Source organism: Silene latifolia, chromosome 5, assembly GCF_048544455.1.
Source record: "Silene latifolia isolate original U9 population chromosome 5, ASM4854445v1, whole genome shotgun sequence".
In the NCBI taxonomy this organism is placed as follows: Eukaryota; Viridiplantae; Streptophyta; class Magnoliopsida; order Caryophyllales; family Caryophyllaceae; genus Silene; species Silene latifolia.
The window spans coordinates 39,849,640-39,864,558 of NC_133530.1; the positions used below are offsets into that span (position 1 = coordinate 39,849,640).

At 35.0% G+C, this 14,919-nt stretch overlaps 1 long non-coding RNA gene across 1 annotated transcript; it reads right to left on the bottom strand.

Annotated features, from left to right (window-relative positions):
• Positions 1-249: 249 nt before the first annotated feature.
• LOC141656074 (uncharacterized) lies at positions 250-2,799 on the bottom strand. Its single transcript, XR_012548325.1, has 3 exons — positions 2,616-2,799; positions 2,408-2,517; positions 250-561 (listed from the first exon to the last, which is right to left on the bottom strand). It is a non-coding gene; the product is annotated as an uncharacterized LOC141656074 (long non-coding RNA).
• Positions 2,800-14,919: the final 12,120 nt, after the last annotated feature.

Below are 14,919 nucleotides of genomic sequence, written 5' to 3' on the forward strand. Positions count from 1 at the left end.
GATTCGTAGAAAGAGATTACTATACTCTTTTGAATTGGACATCTGCTGCACTTTTTTCAAGGAAAAAGCAGGAGATGGAAGCTGGTTAGTTTGGTCTTGGTTGTGTAAAAGGTCGATTGATGGAAAGAATTAGATTTTCTAATCCATGTAGACAAGTGGTTGAAAAAGTGCGGAGAGTGTCGAGGGATGTTAGTACTGATACTGTGACACCCTTAAAAAAAACGATAAATAAAGGCGTAAATTCTACGGAAAAACTGACAGGATATGTTTGTAATTGGTTCAACTAGATAAAACCTGTAATTTCAAAAAATTTCCTAAACCATTCACAAACATTTCCAGAAGGAGAGTGCCATAACCTGCAATTTCTAACAAACTAATTTACATACATAACTAAAGACGCGGGAATATAGTAATACAAACCAAAATAGAAGAGGGAGACATATGTCCCTTCATAATATATACAAAACCAAAAGTCTAAAGGTTTACTATAAAAATAGCCAAAACTAGGTCCAAGGTTCCTTTGCTCACTAGCTCGTCTGTGTACCCATCTAAATCTTCAACCTGTCAATCGCATTTTATACAAACACGAAAGCCACAATTCAGTGGGGAGTAACTTCGAGTCCTCCCAGCCACGAAACGTCATAATTAATGTAACATGTAATGTAACATGTAAACAATTTGATAAACCATTTACTTAACAAGTATTCTAACATGTGAACTCTAAACTGACCAATTTAAACTATCATGTGAAACATATAACAAATAGTAATCCAAACTTTATCAATTGTAACCGGCTTACATCTCACCTATTACAATTCATAAAATCACCATACAAGAAAGGGCAATATATCAAAGACAGGCATAAGTTCTTAGCACCGTCAATAGTCACTCAGAATCTCGAGTCTATACCACGAGGTAGGGAAGGTAATCGAACCGGTATCTTGGCTCGGCGGTTAATATTAATAAAACATGGCCAAGACACAACACAACCCTAGCCTAAAATCTGCGCAGACCTAGACATGCGGATACACACCACCGCACCCAAGACCCACAATTTTTCTAAAACAAAGTGAGTACCCTAAGGAGTCCACCAAAGGGTTGGCTAGTACTTAAGCTGACCACTTACTAACAAAATAAGTAACGAGGTCATGCCCCAACTTGGATATAAATCCACTAGTTAGGAACACAAAGGCTATTAAGCAAAGGAACATATACTCGTCAGAGACTATAAAGACCTATCTATGATGAAGGCCGAAATACTCACCTAGGACCTAGTCCCAGCTAGTCCCAGCTTGAATACTTTAGCCCACACCACACAAGACAAGTAAGACACCCACTTAACCATAAGAGCAAAGAGTCCAACTTACCAACATAAATGCTAACATTCTATCATGTGAAAGGCTATATAAATGTCTATTCAGCAGAACAATCCAACAATATTAATGGATTCAGGGAATCTAGGGCCGTTTCTACAATATAAGAAACTATTAAATTCAACCAACTATACATGTGACTAAAAACTTGATAAATGGCCTAAAACAAGAAAAAGGCCGATTATCCAATTCATATAAAATTTCATCCAACCGAATTTTTACCCGCAACCCCACCTGCGGCAGTGCACGTTAAATTACTGGTGACCAATCACTCAATTGACTGACATCGAATCGACAAAGGGACTAAGGCTCGATTTTTTAGACAATCAACAAAACATTACAATTAGCACTATAAAATTTATTTTGAGCCTATTCATTACAATTTTATTTTATAATCTATCCTAACATGTGCAACTACTAATATAAACTTAATTTTTACCATTAACATAATTTTTACTACTAATATGATTCAATTCAAAAGTATACTCATATGTGACTTATACTAACTATAACATTAATGAACCCGAAATGACAAATATTGCATGAAAAACCGCGAAACAAGCGACGGACCAACCCGGGCCAAGCACGGGCCTGCCGCGGCCCGTCACGGGCCTGTTTCACTGCTGTGAACAGTACCGCGGCTCTGTGAACAGTAACTTTTCTATAAATTTTTCGGTAAAACGACGCCAAATACTCATACGGACTCCGAATTGAGTGATTCAAGTGGCTAAACCACCTAATTTTTCGACGCCGTTCAATCTATCATATTTTTGGAAACATTGAAAAATGTCTCGGTCCGGTACTGACACGTTCCAGCCAACCCGCGGATTTGCCCCCTCAAATAATTACTCATCCAAATTTGTTCTAAACAATAATATACAAATGGTTAACTTAAACTAACAAAAGACAAGCATTAAACATGCATGCAACCCATTTTAAACATGTGAAAATTTACTACTCAACCAAAAATCACAAAAACATACAAAAAGCAAAGAATGTGACGATTATTCGTCGAGTAACTCGAAATATGTTACCTTAAGCTAGAAAATGAGCAATTAGCACCTTAAAAACCAACCCTAATCTGCCGACTAACCACTATCTTCCACAATATACGAGTCCCCAAACTCGTCTTCCAATTCTCCACCTAAATAAACAATAAAAACACAAAAATAAGCTTAAAAACCGAAATTATACCAAAATTCGTCTTGAAACAACTTCAAGAAAACTGAAATTAAAATATACCAGGAGGTAGATCTCGACGAGAGGAATCCGGAAACATAAATTATGCGAAAATCCGATAAGAAATGAGGAAGTTATGGTGATTTTAGCTTAAATTTTGTAGAAAAATGGTGTTTGTTTGTTTAGAATAGGAATAGAATGTAAGGAAGATAAGAAAATCAGAAAAAGAAGGAAGGGGGAAGGGGGTGCTGCGTGAAAGGGAAGGAGAAAAGAAAAGGAGGAAGGTGCGGGTTTTTAGTCGGGATTTTACGAGTCGGTTTTGGCTCGTTTCGATAATAATTAGAACCGTTTGTCAAATGCAAATTCCGACAAGACCAAAGTTCTTAAACACGAGATTACAAGAAAATTGAATACTCATACGACCCATTTCCAAAATCGTTTACCCAATTTTCAATAGAGTTGTCATTTTTCCCCGAAAAGCCCTTATTTCGAAATAAAAAGTTTTTACACGGTTTAAATTATTTTTAAACACTTCGAAACTATCAAAATAAATACTTTTCTTCAAAATATAATAAAATTATATTTCTTTGAATTATTATTATTTGAAATACATTAATATCAAACTTTATTTGATTAATAAATTACTTCCGCAATATATTAACGGTCCGAAATTACGGGGCGTTACAGATACAAAATCTCCAATTTCATACACGTCTCCGGAGGTATATCCATTGATTCTCGAAGTATTCACTATTCCTTTTGAAGATTCACTTTGAAATATTCTCTTTGTACCTTCATAGTACTAAAGATGTACCTTCATAGTACTAAATATGTACCTTCATATTGTGCCTTGTCCAGGAGTTTGCAGATGACTACACTGCTTCAGCAAAGAGAGTCATGGAAGATATGGTTGTGTTAGATGAGAAATACGCGGTTGGTTTGCAATGTTTCCCAGGTGAAGAGTGTGTCAAACAGGCCCATTCGGCAACTGAATTTGTATATTTGACATATGGTGGTGGTACCGAAGATGTGTCGTGTGCACCGCCGTGGGAATCCAGCACACTAGATGAGGATGAACAGTTTATTGCTGTAGCAAATGGAGCTGAGAAAGCGTACAAATTTAAATTTGCTCGTGCTAAACACAGAGAACAATGTGCTAAGTGGAGAAATTCTACCTATCACTGGTGAATTTTCGTTCGATTTAGGGTTGGAGAAAGACTTTGCTGAGAGTGAGGCAAGGTTAGCCGCAGCTAAAGGGGTTAAACGGGATCGTCGTGTCACTGGTGAATCTTCTTCAGCTACCAAAAGGGTTCATTTGATGGCAAGTCCTTCTTATATACCTCTATCCAGCAACAAGCAACAGTCATCTCGTTTTGATCCGTTGTTTTCTGCTATCCAAGATGACACCAATGTGTTAACACCTCTTACTGCGGTGCACCTTCAAGTGGCTGATTATATTTTCAGTGACTGGGGCACTAACAATCGTCATTGCAGGTAATCTAAAATGTGTACTTGCTAAATTACCATTTTGTGTATGTCATTTTCAGTGTTTCACACCTGACAAGTAATTTGTTATATTTTTTGCTCTAGTGAGCACTTATATTCGTACAAGACTTATTTTGCAACTCGAATGCATTTGTGGTCATTAAAGCCGTCTGAACATGTTTCGAGTGTTGTAATTGATTGCTGGTCATCATATTTGAATTGTAAAGAGGAAGAAAATAATCTTGGTACTCCGAAGCAGTTCTTTTTTACCACGCTTGTGCATGTAAGTACATTTACATACACTCTTAAATGCTGTGTGTAATATGTATTTTGAAATATTATATTTCCCTCTTTCGTTACTTTTCCAGACAGTCTGTATTAGCGAAACCCAGCCCAGGTTTAAGTGATGAAAAAATTTATGAATTATTCGAGGCTCGTGTAAAAATGGAGTTGCAGCTTTTCCCAGGAATAGACATAGCTTCAATCGCACTCGTAAGTTGTTATTGTTTGCTTGACATACTTTGCAATTTTCTTTGCCATTGTTGTATTGCATTTTTTTAAAACTTGAGACATACTATTATCGCATAAGTCCTTTCTTTTTTTGATTAATTCCAACTACTAAACTCATTTGAACCTCAACTTGTATATACCCATTTTATATTAAAAAAATTCAGATTAGGCCAAAGTAGGATAAATGGCCATTTAACACAATGTTAATGCTATAATTTCTCAATGTACTTTCTAAACGTACTAAATGTACTTTTTAAACATTTACAATGTTAATGTTGTAATTTCTCACTGTGGGGAATATCTAATATGCATGAGCAGTTGCAACTATATGCACACGTTGGGAACATAGACCATGAGTCATACTATCATTCCATGTCTGCATTCTGCTTTTGTTTTATTTCAACTGCTTGAGTCAAAGGGAATTTTCTTTGCGTTTGTATTAAATAAGATCACTTTATATTGCAATGTACTGTTCTCATTTTTTACATGTGCCTCATGATTAGTTAAAATGTACCCTTTGAAGAGTTTGACTGTACTTATGGTTATACGTCATTTGTTTTGTAATTTCAGTTTTTTTTCCCAATTGTACACGAGCAACACTTTTTCTTATACGTGGTTGACCTGGTGAGGAAGCGTTTCGTCATTCTTGACAACTCACTCTCAGATGAAGACACCATCAATAAATATGGTGTATCTCCACTGTTAACAGTATGTTTGAATTTGACACATTTTTGTTGTTCTATTGACTTTTGACTATTAGTCACGCTTAACACTGGTTTACAATGTTTTGTCATAGATTGATGCTCTTGAAAGGTTTTTGGGTGAGAACCCAAAAACTTCTGACTCTAGCAACATTATGTTGGCTATGGATCCCATTGTTGCAAAGCTTAGTTGGAGAAATAACTACAATGGTGATGACTGTGGTATATATACAATGAGACACATGGAAACATTTATGGGATTAATCTCTTGGAAATGTGGCCTGATGAAAAATGATGTGAGTGTTGGTTCTTATTTTAAAGAAATTCATGTTCATTGTGTTTTGCCTATCTTGTTAATTGTTGGCTTGTTTTGCAATGAGCGTGCTTAAAGTGTTACGATACAAATATCTATGCACATTACTTATGTTCGAGCACAACGATTGCCATGAAACTGTTGTTGATCATGCGAAGAAGGGTCATTTCTCTAAAGCTAGTGATTACATTTAATGTTCAGATATTATCTACGCAATATGTTAGAATTTGTCTGATGACATCCCTATTCATGTAGTATGATGTTTTAAATTCTAGTGTACGTTAGTATGTGTAATGATTTGTAATTGCATAAGCAAAATGTTGAATTTGTGAACCAATGTTTTGTTGCACTTAATTAAGGTACTTTTTTGTCTATTTTTGGCGTGCTATTTACTTGAACGTTATTATCTCCTTGAATCGCGACTTATGATGTACTTGAATTAGCAAAATAATATAATGTACATTTCAGTCCTTTTAAATCTCTTTTGTAAAACAGTACATGCATATTATGAACATACATAATGGACATTTGAATTAAATTGAAAGCACATTTATTTCTATTATACATTGAAAACAGGGAAATAGGTCTAAAATCACGTCAAAGATCTATTTATTGCGACATCATAATCTAAGTATATGAATGAACTTTTGAAGTTTTCTATCTTATTAAACGATCACATGCATTACAATTTAATTAATATTTCATGTTCTTTTTAAAATAATTTAATGTACCTTTAAATATAATATAATGTACATTTTCCAAACAAAGGCTTAATGATATTTTAGTTGCACCTAATTATCAAAACATGCACATTATGAATATAGATAATGGACATTTTAATTAAATGTTTTACATAATATATATACGATGTAAACAGGAAAACCTGTTTAATAAATCACAAAGATCTATTTTTAATCCCTTCCCAAAAAATGGATTCACTCGCCCCTTGTTGGGTGTCTTTTAGTCTTGCGGCTATACAAACCACACATAAGGGAAAGGGTTTAGAGTTGGATTAGGTGGATTCGCGGTAGCGGTCTGCCTAATGCAACCCTAAACGCTTTCCCGTCCCATTTTAGGATACCTGACCCCCTAGATTTAATTCCGTCCCCAAAAAGGGTTCAGTCGCCCTCTCTAGGGTGTCTTTTGGTCTTGCGGCCGTTCATAGTCCAACCGTAAACCCTTTCCCATGCCGTTCTAGGATACTTGGTCCCCTAGTTTTAATCCCGCCCCAACAAGTCTAGGGTGTCTTTCGATCTTGTGGTCGTTCGTAATCCAACAACTTGATCTAATTTGTACATTATGAATGTCGAAAAAGTACATTTACAACTTTTAGAAAATACATTGACAAATTACAACATAACCATTGTGTTAAATGGCCATATATCCTAATTTGACCTAATCTGAAGTTTTTAATTATAAAATGGGTATATAAAAGTAGAGGTTCAAATGGTTCTAGTAGTTGGAATAAACAAAAAAAGAAAAGAAAAAAAATGGACTTGTGGAATTATAGTATGACCCAATTTTTTTTAAAAAAACCGCCACTTTAAACTTCTTCACTTTAATATCTTACTGTATTACTTTTTGATAAACCTGTCAATTAAATTGTACCTGTACGTTTTCTCATTCTCAGATCGTTCACTTACTCTTATCGCTCTCTATCGGAATGAAGGTTATACTCTTTGCCTTTAATTATTTGCTAAACACAACTGTGTTTACTTTTCATCTGCTTTCAATTTTACATAGTTTCCTTAGTCATTAATGTTCGAAGATGTTCATTATAAATCATTGTGGTATTATTTCTCGGTGCATCAATATGTCGAATTTATACGCATTGTTTCCTAATGATTTTGATGTACTTTGCTATGGCTTAATATTTTTAAATGTTTAGGATGTATTTTCTTCATGTACTTTTTTAATGTTTAGTATTTACTTTACGGATACGTGTCCTTCATATCAATATGTCGGAATTTATACGAATTATTTGCTAATGATTTTGATGTAGTTTGTTACTAATGTTTAGCATTTACTTTACGGATACCTGCTTCATATTAATATGTCAGAATTTGTACACATTATTTCCTAATAATTTTGATGTTCTTTGCTATGGCTTAATATTTAGGATGTATTTTCTTCATGTACTTTCTTAATGTTTAGCATGTTCTTTCTGGATATCTGTATTTTTAATGGCTTTATGTTTCTGTCTTATATGTTTTTTTTTCTTTTTATTTTTTTTTAAAAAAAAACAACATTTAAAACTGAAGAACACAGATGTCACTATGGTTGTGCAAATCGGTCTGATTCACCTCATTTTGTCAACCTCCATCAAGATTCACCACAGACTCTTCTTCTGCTGAGATAATTGAAGTTTCTGACAGTCCTACAATGGGAGTAGTACATCATCCTAGCATTTGTCATACTTTACAAACAGTTGACAAAAAATATTCTTCTGTTGCGATAATTGATGTTCCCGAAACCGACCCCCTACAATAGACGAGATTGTTAATCGTCCTAGAGTTCGCCGCACTTCATGTAGCATCTTAAAAAACTCCTCTTATCCTTTGTTGATTGATGTTCCCGATGACCCCATTGAAGATGGGATTGTTGATCCATCTTGTAATTGGCCACGCATTAAACAGACTGTGAGGGACAAACATGACATTGTTAGGGCTACCTTAGGAACAAGCTGTGCAGAAGTGCCACCGATAGAACAAACGTCATATCAAACAGACCATGTTTTCAACAAACAACCCACTTCTGCTAGCAAACACATAGCGGCTCTTTGTAAAGTGAGAAAATTAATTGCTGAAAGGATTAAGGATGCGCCTACAAACGCTGTCTTTGTCATTCGATTTAGGTGTGTTCCCGAGAAGATGAGGACTCTTACTTCCGTTTATGCAGCACCAGAGCGGGGTAAAAAAAAGAAAGAAATTGTCTGCTGATCGTCCACCTTTATATCCGAAAACAGGGAATCAATATCATTTTAGTAAGAGTCCTTCCTGTGAACCTCTCCTTGATGCTATTGACGACACGAATCCCTTCATGCCTTTGACATCAATGCAATATCGATTTCAAATTATGTGTTCACCGCCACGGCTCTGTGGATAACAGATTAGGTAATTACATACGAAAGATTTAATATTTTATATTCATTTACATAATTCATCTTTACATATCTGCTTTGCTAATCATAATGCTATTCTTTTGTTTTTTGTGCGAAAGAATACGTTATTTGAGTTCAAAAATAATGTCCTTGATTGGGATCAACTGTTGTCATTAAAACCGTATCACTATATCTCAAGCTTTGTCATAGATTCTTGGTCGGCATATCTAAACTACAAAGAAAAGGATGGGAATCCAACCAATCCCACACGATTCTTTTTTAGTACACTTACATATGTAAGTTTAGTCATTGTTTTCATGTATTTCAGTTTACTATTTCCAACATTTTCACATTACTAAATTTTTATCTTCATTGTGCAGTTGTTATTAATGAAGAACACAGGTGCTTCTATTGATGATCATCGTTACAAACCTTTCAAGCGTCGCATCGAAGTAGAATTAAATGAGTTTGAGTGGATTGGTCTTCCATCCATTGAACTAGTGAGTCCTTCACTTCATTTAGTAATTGAAATTAAATTTAGTATTACTGTAGTAGTCTATTTGAATAGAAGTCAGTGAATGTACTGTCAAAGTTTTCAAAATGTGCTATTACTTAACATGAAATTAACCTTTATGTGTCAGTGACCTTACAATTGTTTCTTTCCCTGATGCTAGTTCTTCTTCCCTATTGCACTTGAGAATCATTTTGTGTTGTACGTTTTCGATCTGCCAAGGAAATGTCTCATTATTCTTGACAATCGCATTAGAAGGAAAAGTGTTTTAGAAGAGTATGGTGATAGTGTACTTGAACTGGTAAATTTACATTCTCCTAAACTATGAATTATTATCGTTCACTTGCATTGGTAAATTCATGTATATTATGGTTCATCTTGTCTAATTTTTATTATTGTGTTACAGGGTGATGCTTTTGCACGGTTTTTGGGTGAAAGTCAATCAACTATGGAGAAAAGTAATATAGTAATGGGCATGGATCCTACAATAGCAATGCTTCCATGGAGAAATAACAGAAATATTTTTGACTGTGGTATTTACACCATGGGGCACATGGAAACATTTATGGGAATAGCCACTTGGGACTGTGGACTGTCCAAAATTGATGTGAGTTTTACATTTTAATTGTAACTTATTTAGAACAAATCAATGTTATTTTGTTGGTTATTAAATTCTAATTTCATGTTTTTTTTTGCAGATGAGATCGTTGACAATGCTGAGATTCAAGTACCTATGCACGCTACTAACATTTGAGCACAACAAACATCGTAACAGCATTATTAGACATGCATTAGCGTGTAACGACATTCACAAATAGTTCCTGAATATGATTTATTAGTTTTCTTTTGTACTTTTGATCTTTGGCGTCTGTACATCGAAGTTGTACTGGATGTGCATTCACCCAAGGTACTTGTTATAATGTACATTCTATAATGATCAGTTGTCCATTAAAAGTAAAACAAATGTTCACCAAAATCAATGATGTTCTTGCTTTAATACGAGAATGTTCATTTTAAGGAAAACAAATTTACATCCTGTGTAACTTTCTTGCTTTAGGATCTCACAATTGATACAATTAATTTATATCGTGCGTGGTCATTTTAATACAAGAATGTTCATTTTAAGGAAAACAAAAAAATATACTTTGTATACACTAATACTCCGTATACACTAATAGCAATATTCGAAATTGAGTAAATATGTACAGTTAGTACGTAGTATTTTAATTTAACTATTACTTCTATATCATATGTTGCACACAATTTTCCTACTTGCCCAAATAACCCCAACACACGTAAATCTAGGATGGACCTAATAATACCTATTATGGAAGTATAGCCAATTTATGTTCAATTATAAAACACACAATTAGGTGTAAATCTAAAATAGATAAAAGGAATACTTCTTCCAAATAATCTTTCCAAAGAAAATAGTTCTTTCAACTACGGAGTATTAGGTAACTTCTCCATAAATTTTGGTTATACTCCACCTTCGTTTTCAATACTTCTTCATTGCCAGGTAATCACGTTCATTTACTAAATTGTCATGAATTTCGTCCATTCTTTTGGTGTATTTCTTAGGTAATTATACTTGGTTGATTTAAATCATTGACAAAATCACCTGAAAATCACGCCTCTTTTGTTGGTTACATTTTCACCGTTTTCAGTTTAATTGGATGTTCATGTCAAGTTTAATGGGATGTTATTTATTGATTACAATTGTGTGAGATTTTACGTTGGGATAATTGGGGCAAGTACGAAAATTGTGTACAACATATGAAATACGAGTAATAGGTAAATTAAAATACTAATTGTACAATTTACTCAATTTCGAATATTGCTCACAGTGTTCATCGTTTAATTAATAGTGTTTTTAAAGTTTACAGTATGATGTTCTAAATGCTATCGTCCAATGAACATTTTGGAATAACCATTTTAAATCATCTACGAGCAAATCATGTCATTATTTTGCTTGGGATTGGTAACAAATTCTGAAGAGGAAGACAGAAAACAATTCATTGCACATTATCTTGATGCAAAGAAGACAATGCTAGCATGGCTATTCAATGGGAAGGACGCCATAATTGCAGGGGTGGAGGATAACTATGCAAAAAACACAGTACTACAAGATGAAACTTACATGCTATAAATCTTTCAAAAAGTTAATCAAGCTGACAAACATAACATGGAAGCAGTATGCAAGTGTTGGGCTAAGATGTTTATCTTACACAATGAGGAAACCCGTTTAAGAGAGGAATATGAAAGCAGATTACAGACAAGCATTTCATTTGGGGTTAAAACGACTACCAGGGATAATGTAGTGGTTTTCCGAAGGTGTCTTTGTTACTTGACAGACAATCTCTTAACAAGGAGGACATTGCACCTGTTTCAATATCATTTGGCACCCGAGTTAGAAAATCTTGTTGTTGTAGACAGTGAAGAAGAAGATTTTGACTCTATCCCAACATCAATTTCCCGACCAGCGGTCGAACTTGCTTTTATTTTATTAAATCAAACCGAGTAATACTATATATAAACATCTGAGGTACATTTGAGTATAAGTTTTATATTTACCTCATACCCCTTGTACCTACTGTTGATTTTCAATGTCCATTCAGAATATAAGAATATAAGTACATTCTCTTATTTGTTAATGATATTTCATTATATTGACGTAGTACCTTTTGTAATTTTTGAATTTTCGATACATCATGAAAAGAATTGTCCCATCACTGTATTTACAATGTCCATTACGTGCATTAACAATGTACCATTTAAATTAAATAATATAAATTAATGCATCTAATAATTACACTCTCAGATGCAAGTTGTAAAATAATTCAGGTGAAAAGACACCACTATTCATGATTATTTGCTTAAATGAGACATGTGTCAAATGGCAGTTGTAAACTAATGCATGTGAAAAGACAAATAATACTACACTCATAAATTGTAACTTCTCCTATTCTTATCCAAAGCAGTTTATATATAAAACTCGCTATAAATACTTACCTAAACTAGTGTGATAATTACAAAATCTAAGGAATAATCATACAAACCGTCTTCACCGCCTTAAAAGGTACTCTAATTTCTTTTTTTTTTTTTATTATTATTTTTTTTCCTGCAAAAGAAATGCATATCTTCATGTAAATAAGTATATTGAATATTATTGCAAGAATAACGCAAAGAATGGAATTGTAATATGCTCTGGTAATTTATTTCATACAAATAAATGTTCCTATATAATGTATTTCTGCCAATGTCCATTGTCATGCCTTTAAAGGAACATTTATTTTATTGATAATGTTCATAGGAAATATTGTTGTGCACTTTGATATAGCATATATAAAAAAATGTATTGAATGTTAATGACAGTAAACGACACAATACTATTTAATTAATATTAGAAATACTTACAAAAGCCATTCAAGACTGTTTCAAAATCAGTTTAAATATAAAACTCACTATAAATACTTGTCTAAACAAGTGTGCTAATTACAAAATCTATGGAATAATCATATAGAAAACGTCTTCACTCCCTTGAAAAGGTGATCTGGTTTATGTTATATAGTAGCCTATATAACATTCAGATTATTTCATTTATAAGTATTATTTGATTAATCAGTATGTTTTTTAATCTTGTGAAAAGAAATATATACTATAGTCCCCAGACGAATTAAAAGTTGTTTCAGTCCGAAAATCAAACCGCATTTGTGGCTCGAACGTTTTGCCAAAATTAAGTATAGTAGATATTTCAATCTGGCAATGTGCTTAATATTTGCAGGAGAAGATTATTTTACCTTTTGCTGTAATCTGTTTTCATAATAACATTGTTTGCTCTTTGCATGATTATACAATGTGAAAGCCCACATTAATTTGTTTTACCCTACAGTATGGCCTTAAATATGGTTGAAGTTGGTACTTCCCATAATGCCTTAAGTTTATGGTCACTCTTTTTAAATTACGTTTATTTTTTGCCTGAACCAGAATATGAGTTCGGTTACCAATGTGGAAATAATGTCGGATATCGAGCAAAAACCCGCTAACGTTGAGTATGATCTCGCTGAAACGAAACGTGAAAGAGATTCACTGGATCAACATCTTATTGAGGTGCTTGGTAAAAACGAAGTATTAGAAGAACATCAGGAAGGGCTGTACGAGAAACTGGACATAGCTGAAATGAATGCAAAGTCACTACAACAGAGGCTGGACATTGTTTGAAGCGCAGATGAAGTTTATCACGGCTGAAAGAGACAAAGATAGCCCGACAACTTGAAGCTAATAGACAAAAACGATTACAGAGACATGGACCGTCGCCTCACCAAATCACAAACTTGTACGAGAATCATATGCTCTTCTTGATGGTGAAAATACTATACCTTGGCCAGCAGTCGTGAAGGCTGTGGAATTAATAGACGGTTATAGGAAACATCTAAAGGAGGACTTGCTGGAGGGTGAGAGCAGTGTACATCCATCTGTTTGCAGTAAACGCAGAAAGGGTTAAGAACTTTGATGTTAATTTATGTATAATTATAATATGCGGTTAAGTTTAGAAACATATGCGTTTTCATTAAGTATTATTGTCAGAACATATTAGCAGTTTATTATGAATGTTTATTTGAATCTAAATTATTATCATCTACCTAAGCTTTAACTGTTTAGAATTGACCCTTTCTAATTTAAAGCCAGTTACAAGACTGATCAACTTTAATGTACCTTCAACATTTTACAAATGTCCATATTACTATGTAACGATGTACCAAAGCTTTAAACCCGCATTTCTTTCAAATATTATCCTCTTAAAATAAGGGAATGGGTTTAAGGTTGGACTAGGCAGACCGTTGTCTGCCTAATCCAACCATAAATCCTTCACCATCCCGTTTTAGGATACTCAGCCCCCTAATTTTAATCCCGTCCCCCAAAAGGGTTCACTCGGCCCCTCTAGGGTGTCTTTTTGTCTTGCCGCCTTCGAATGAGAAGCAAGGGAAAGGGTTTACGGTTTGATTAGGGGGATCCGCGGTAGCGGTCCACCTAATCAAACCCTAAAACCTTTCCCGTCCCGTTTTAGGATATCCGGTCCCCCCAAAAAGGGTTCACTCGGCCCCTCTAGGGTGTCTTTTTGTCTTGCCGCCTTCGAATAAGAAGCAAGGGAAAGGGTTTAGGGTTTGATTAGGGGGATCCGCGGTAGCGGTCCACCTAATCAAACCCTAAACCCTTTCCCGTCCCGTTTTAGGATACCCGGCCCCCCAAAAAAGGGTTCACTCGTCCCCTCTAGGGTGTCTTTTTATCTTGCCGCCTTCAAATGAGAAGCAAGGGAAAGGGTTTAGGGTTTGATTAGAGGGATCTGTGGTAGCAGTCCACCTAATCAAACCCTTTTCCGTCCCGTTTTAGGATACTCGGTCCCCCCAAAAAGGGTTCACTCGTCCCCTCTAGGGTGTCTTTTTGTCTTGCCGCCTTCAAATGAGAAGCAAGGGAAAGGGTTTAGGGTTTGATTAGAGGGATCTGTGGTAGCGGTCCGCCTAATCAAACCCTTTCCCGTCCCGTTTTAGGATACTCGGTCCCCCCAAAAAGGGTTCACTCGGCCCCTCTAGGGTGTCTTTTTGTCTTGCCGCCTTCGAATGAGAAGCAAGGGAAAGGGTTTAGGGTTTGATTAGGGGGATCCGCGGTAGCGGTCCGCCTAATCAAACCCAAAAACCCTTTCCCGTACCGTTTTAGGATACCCGGTCCCCCCAAAAAGGGTTCACTCG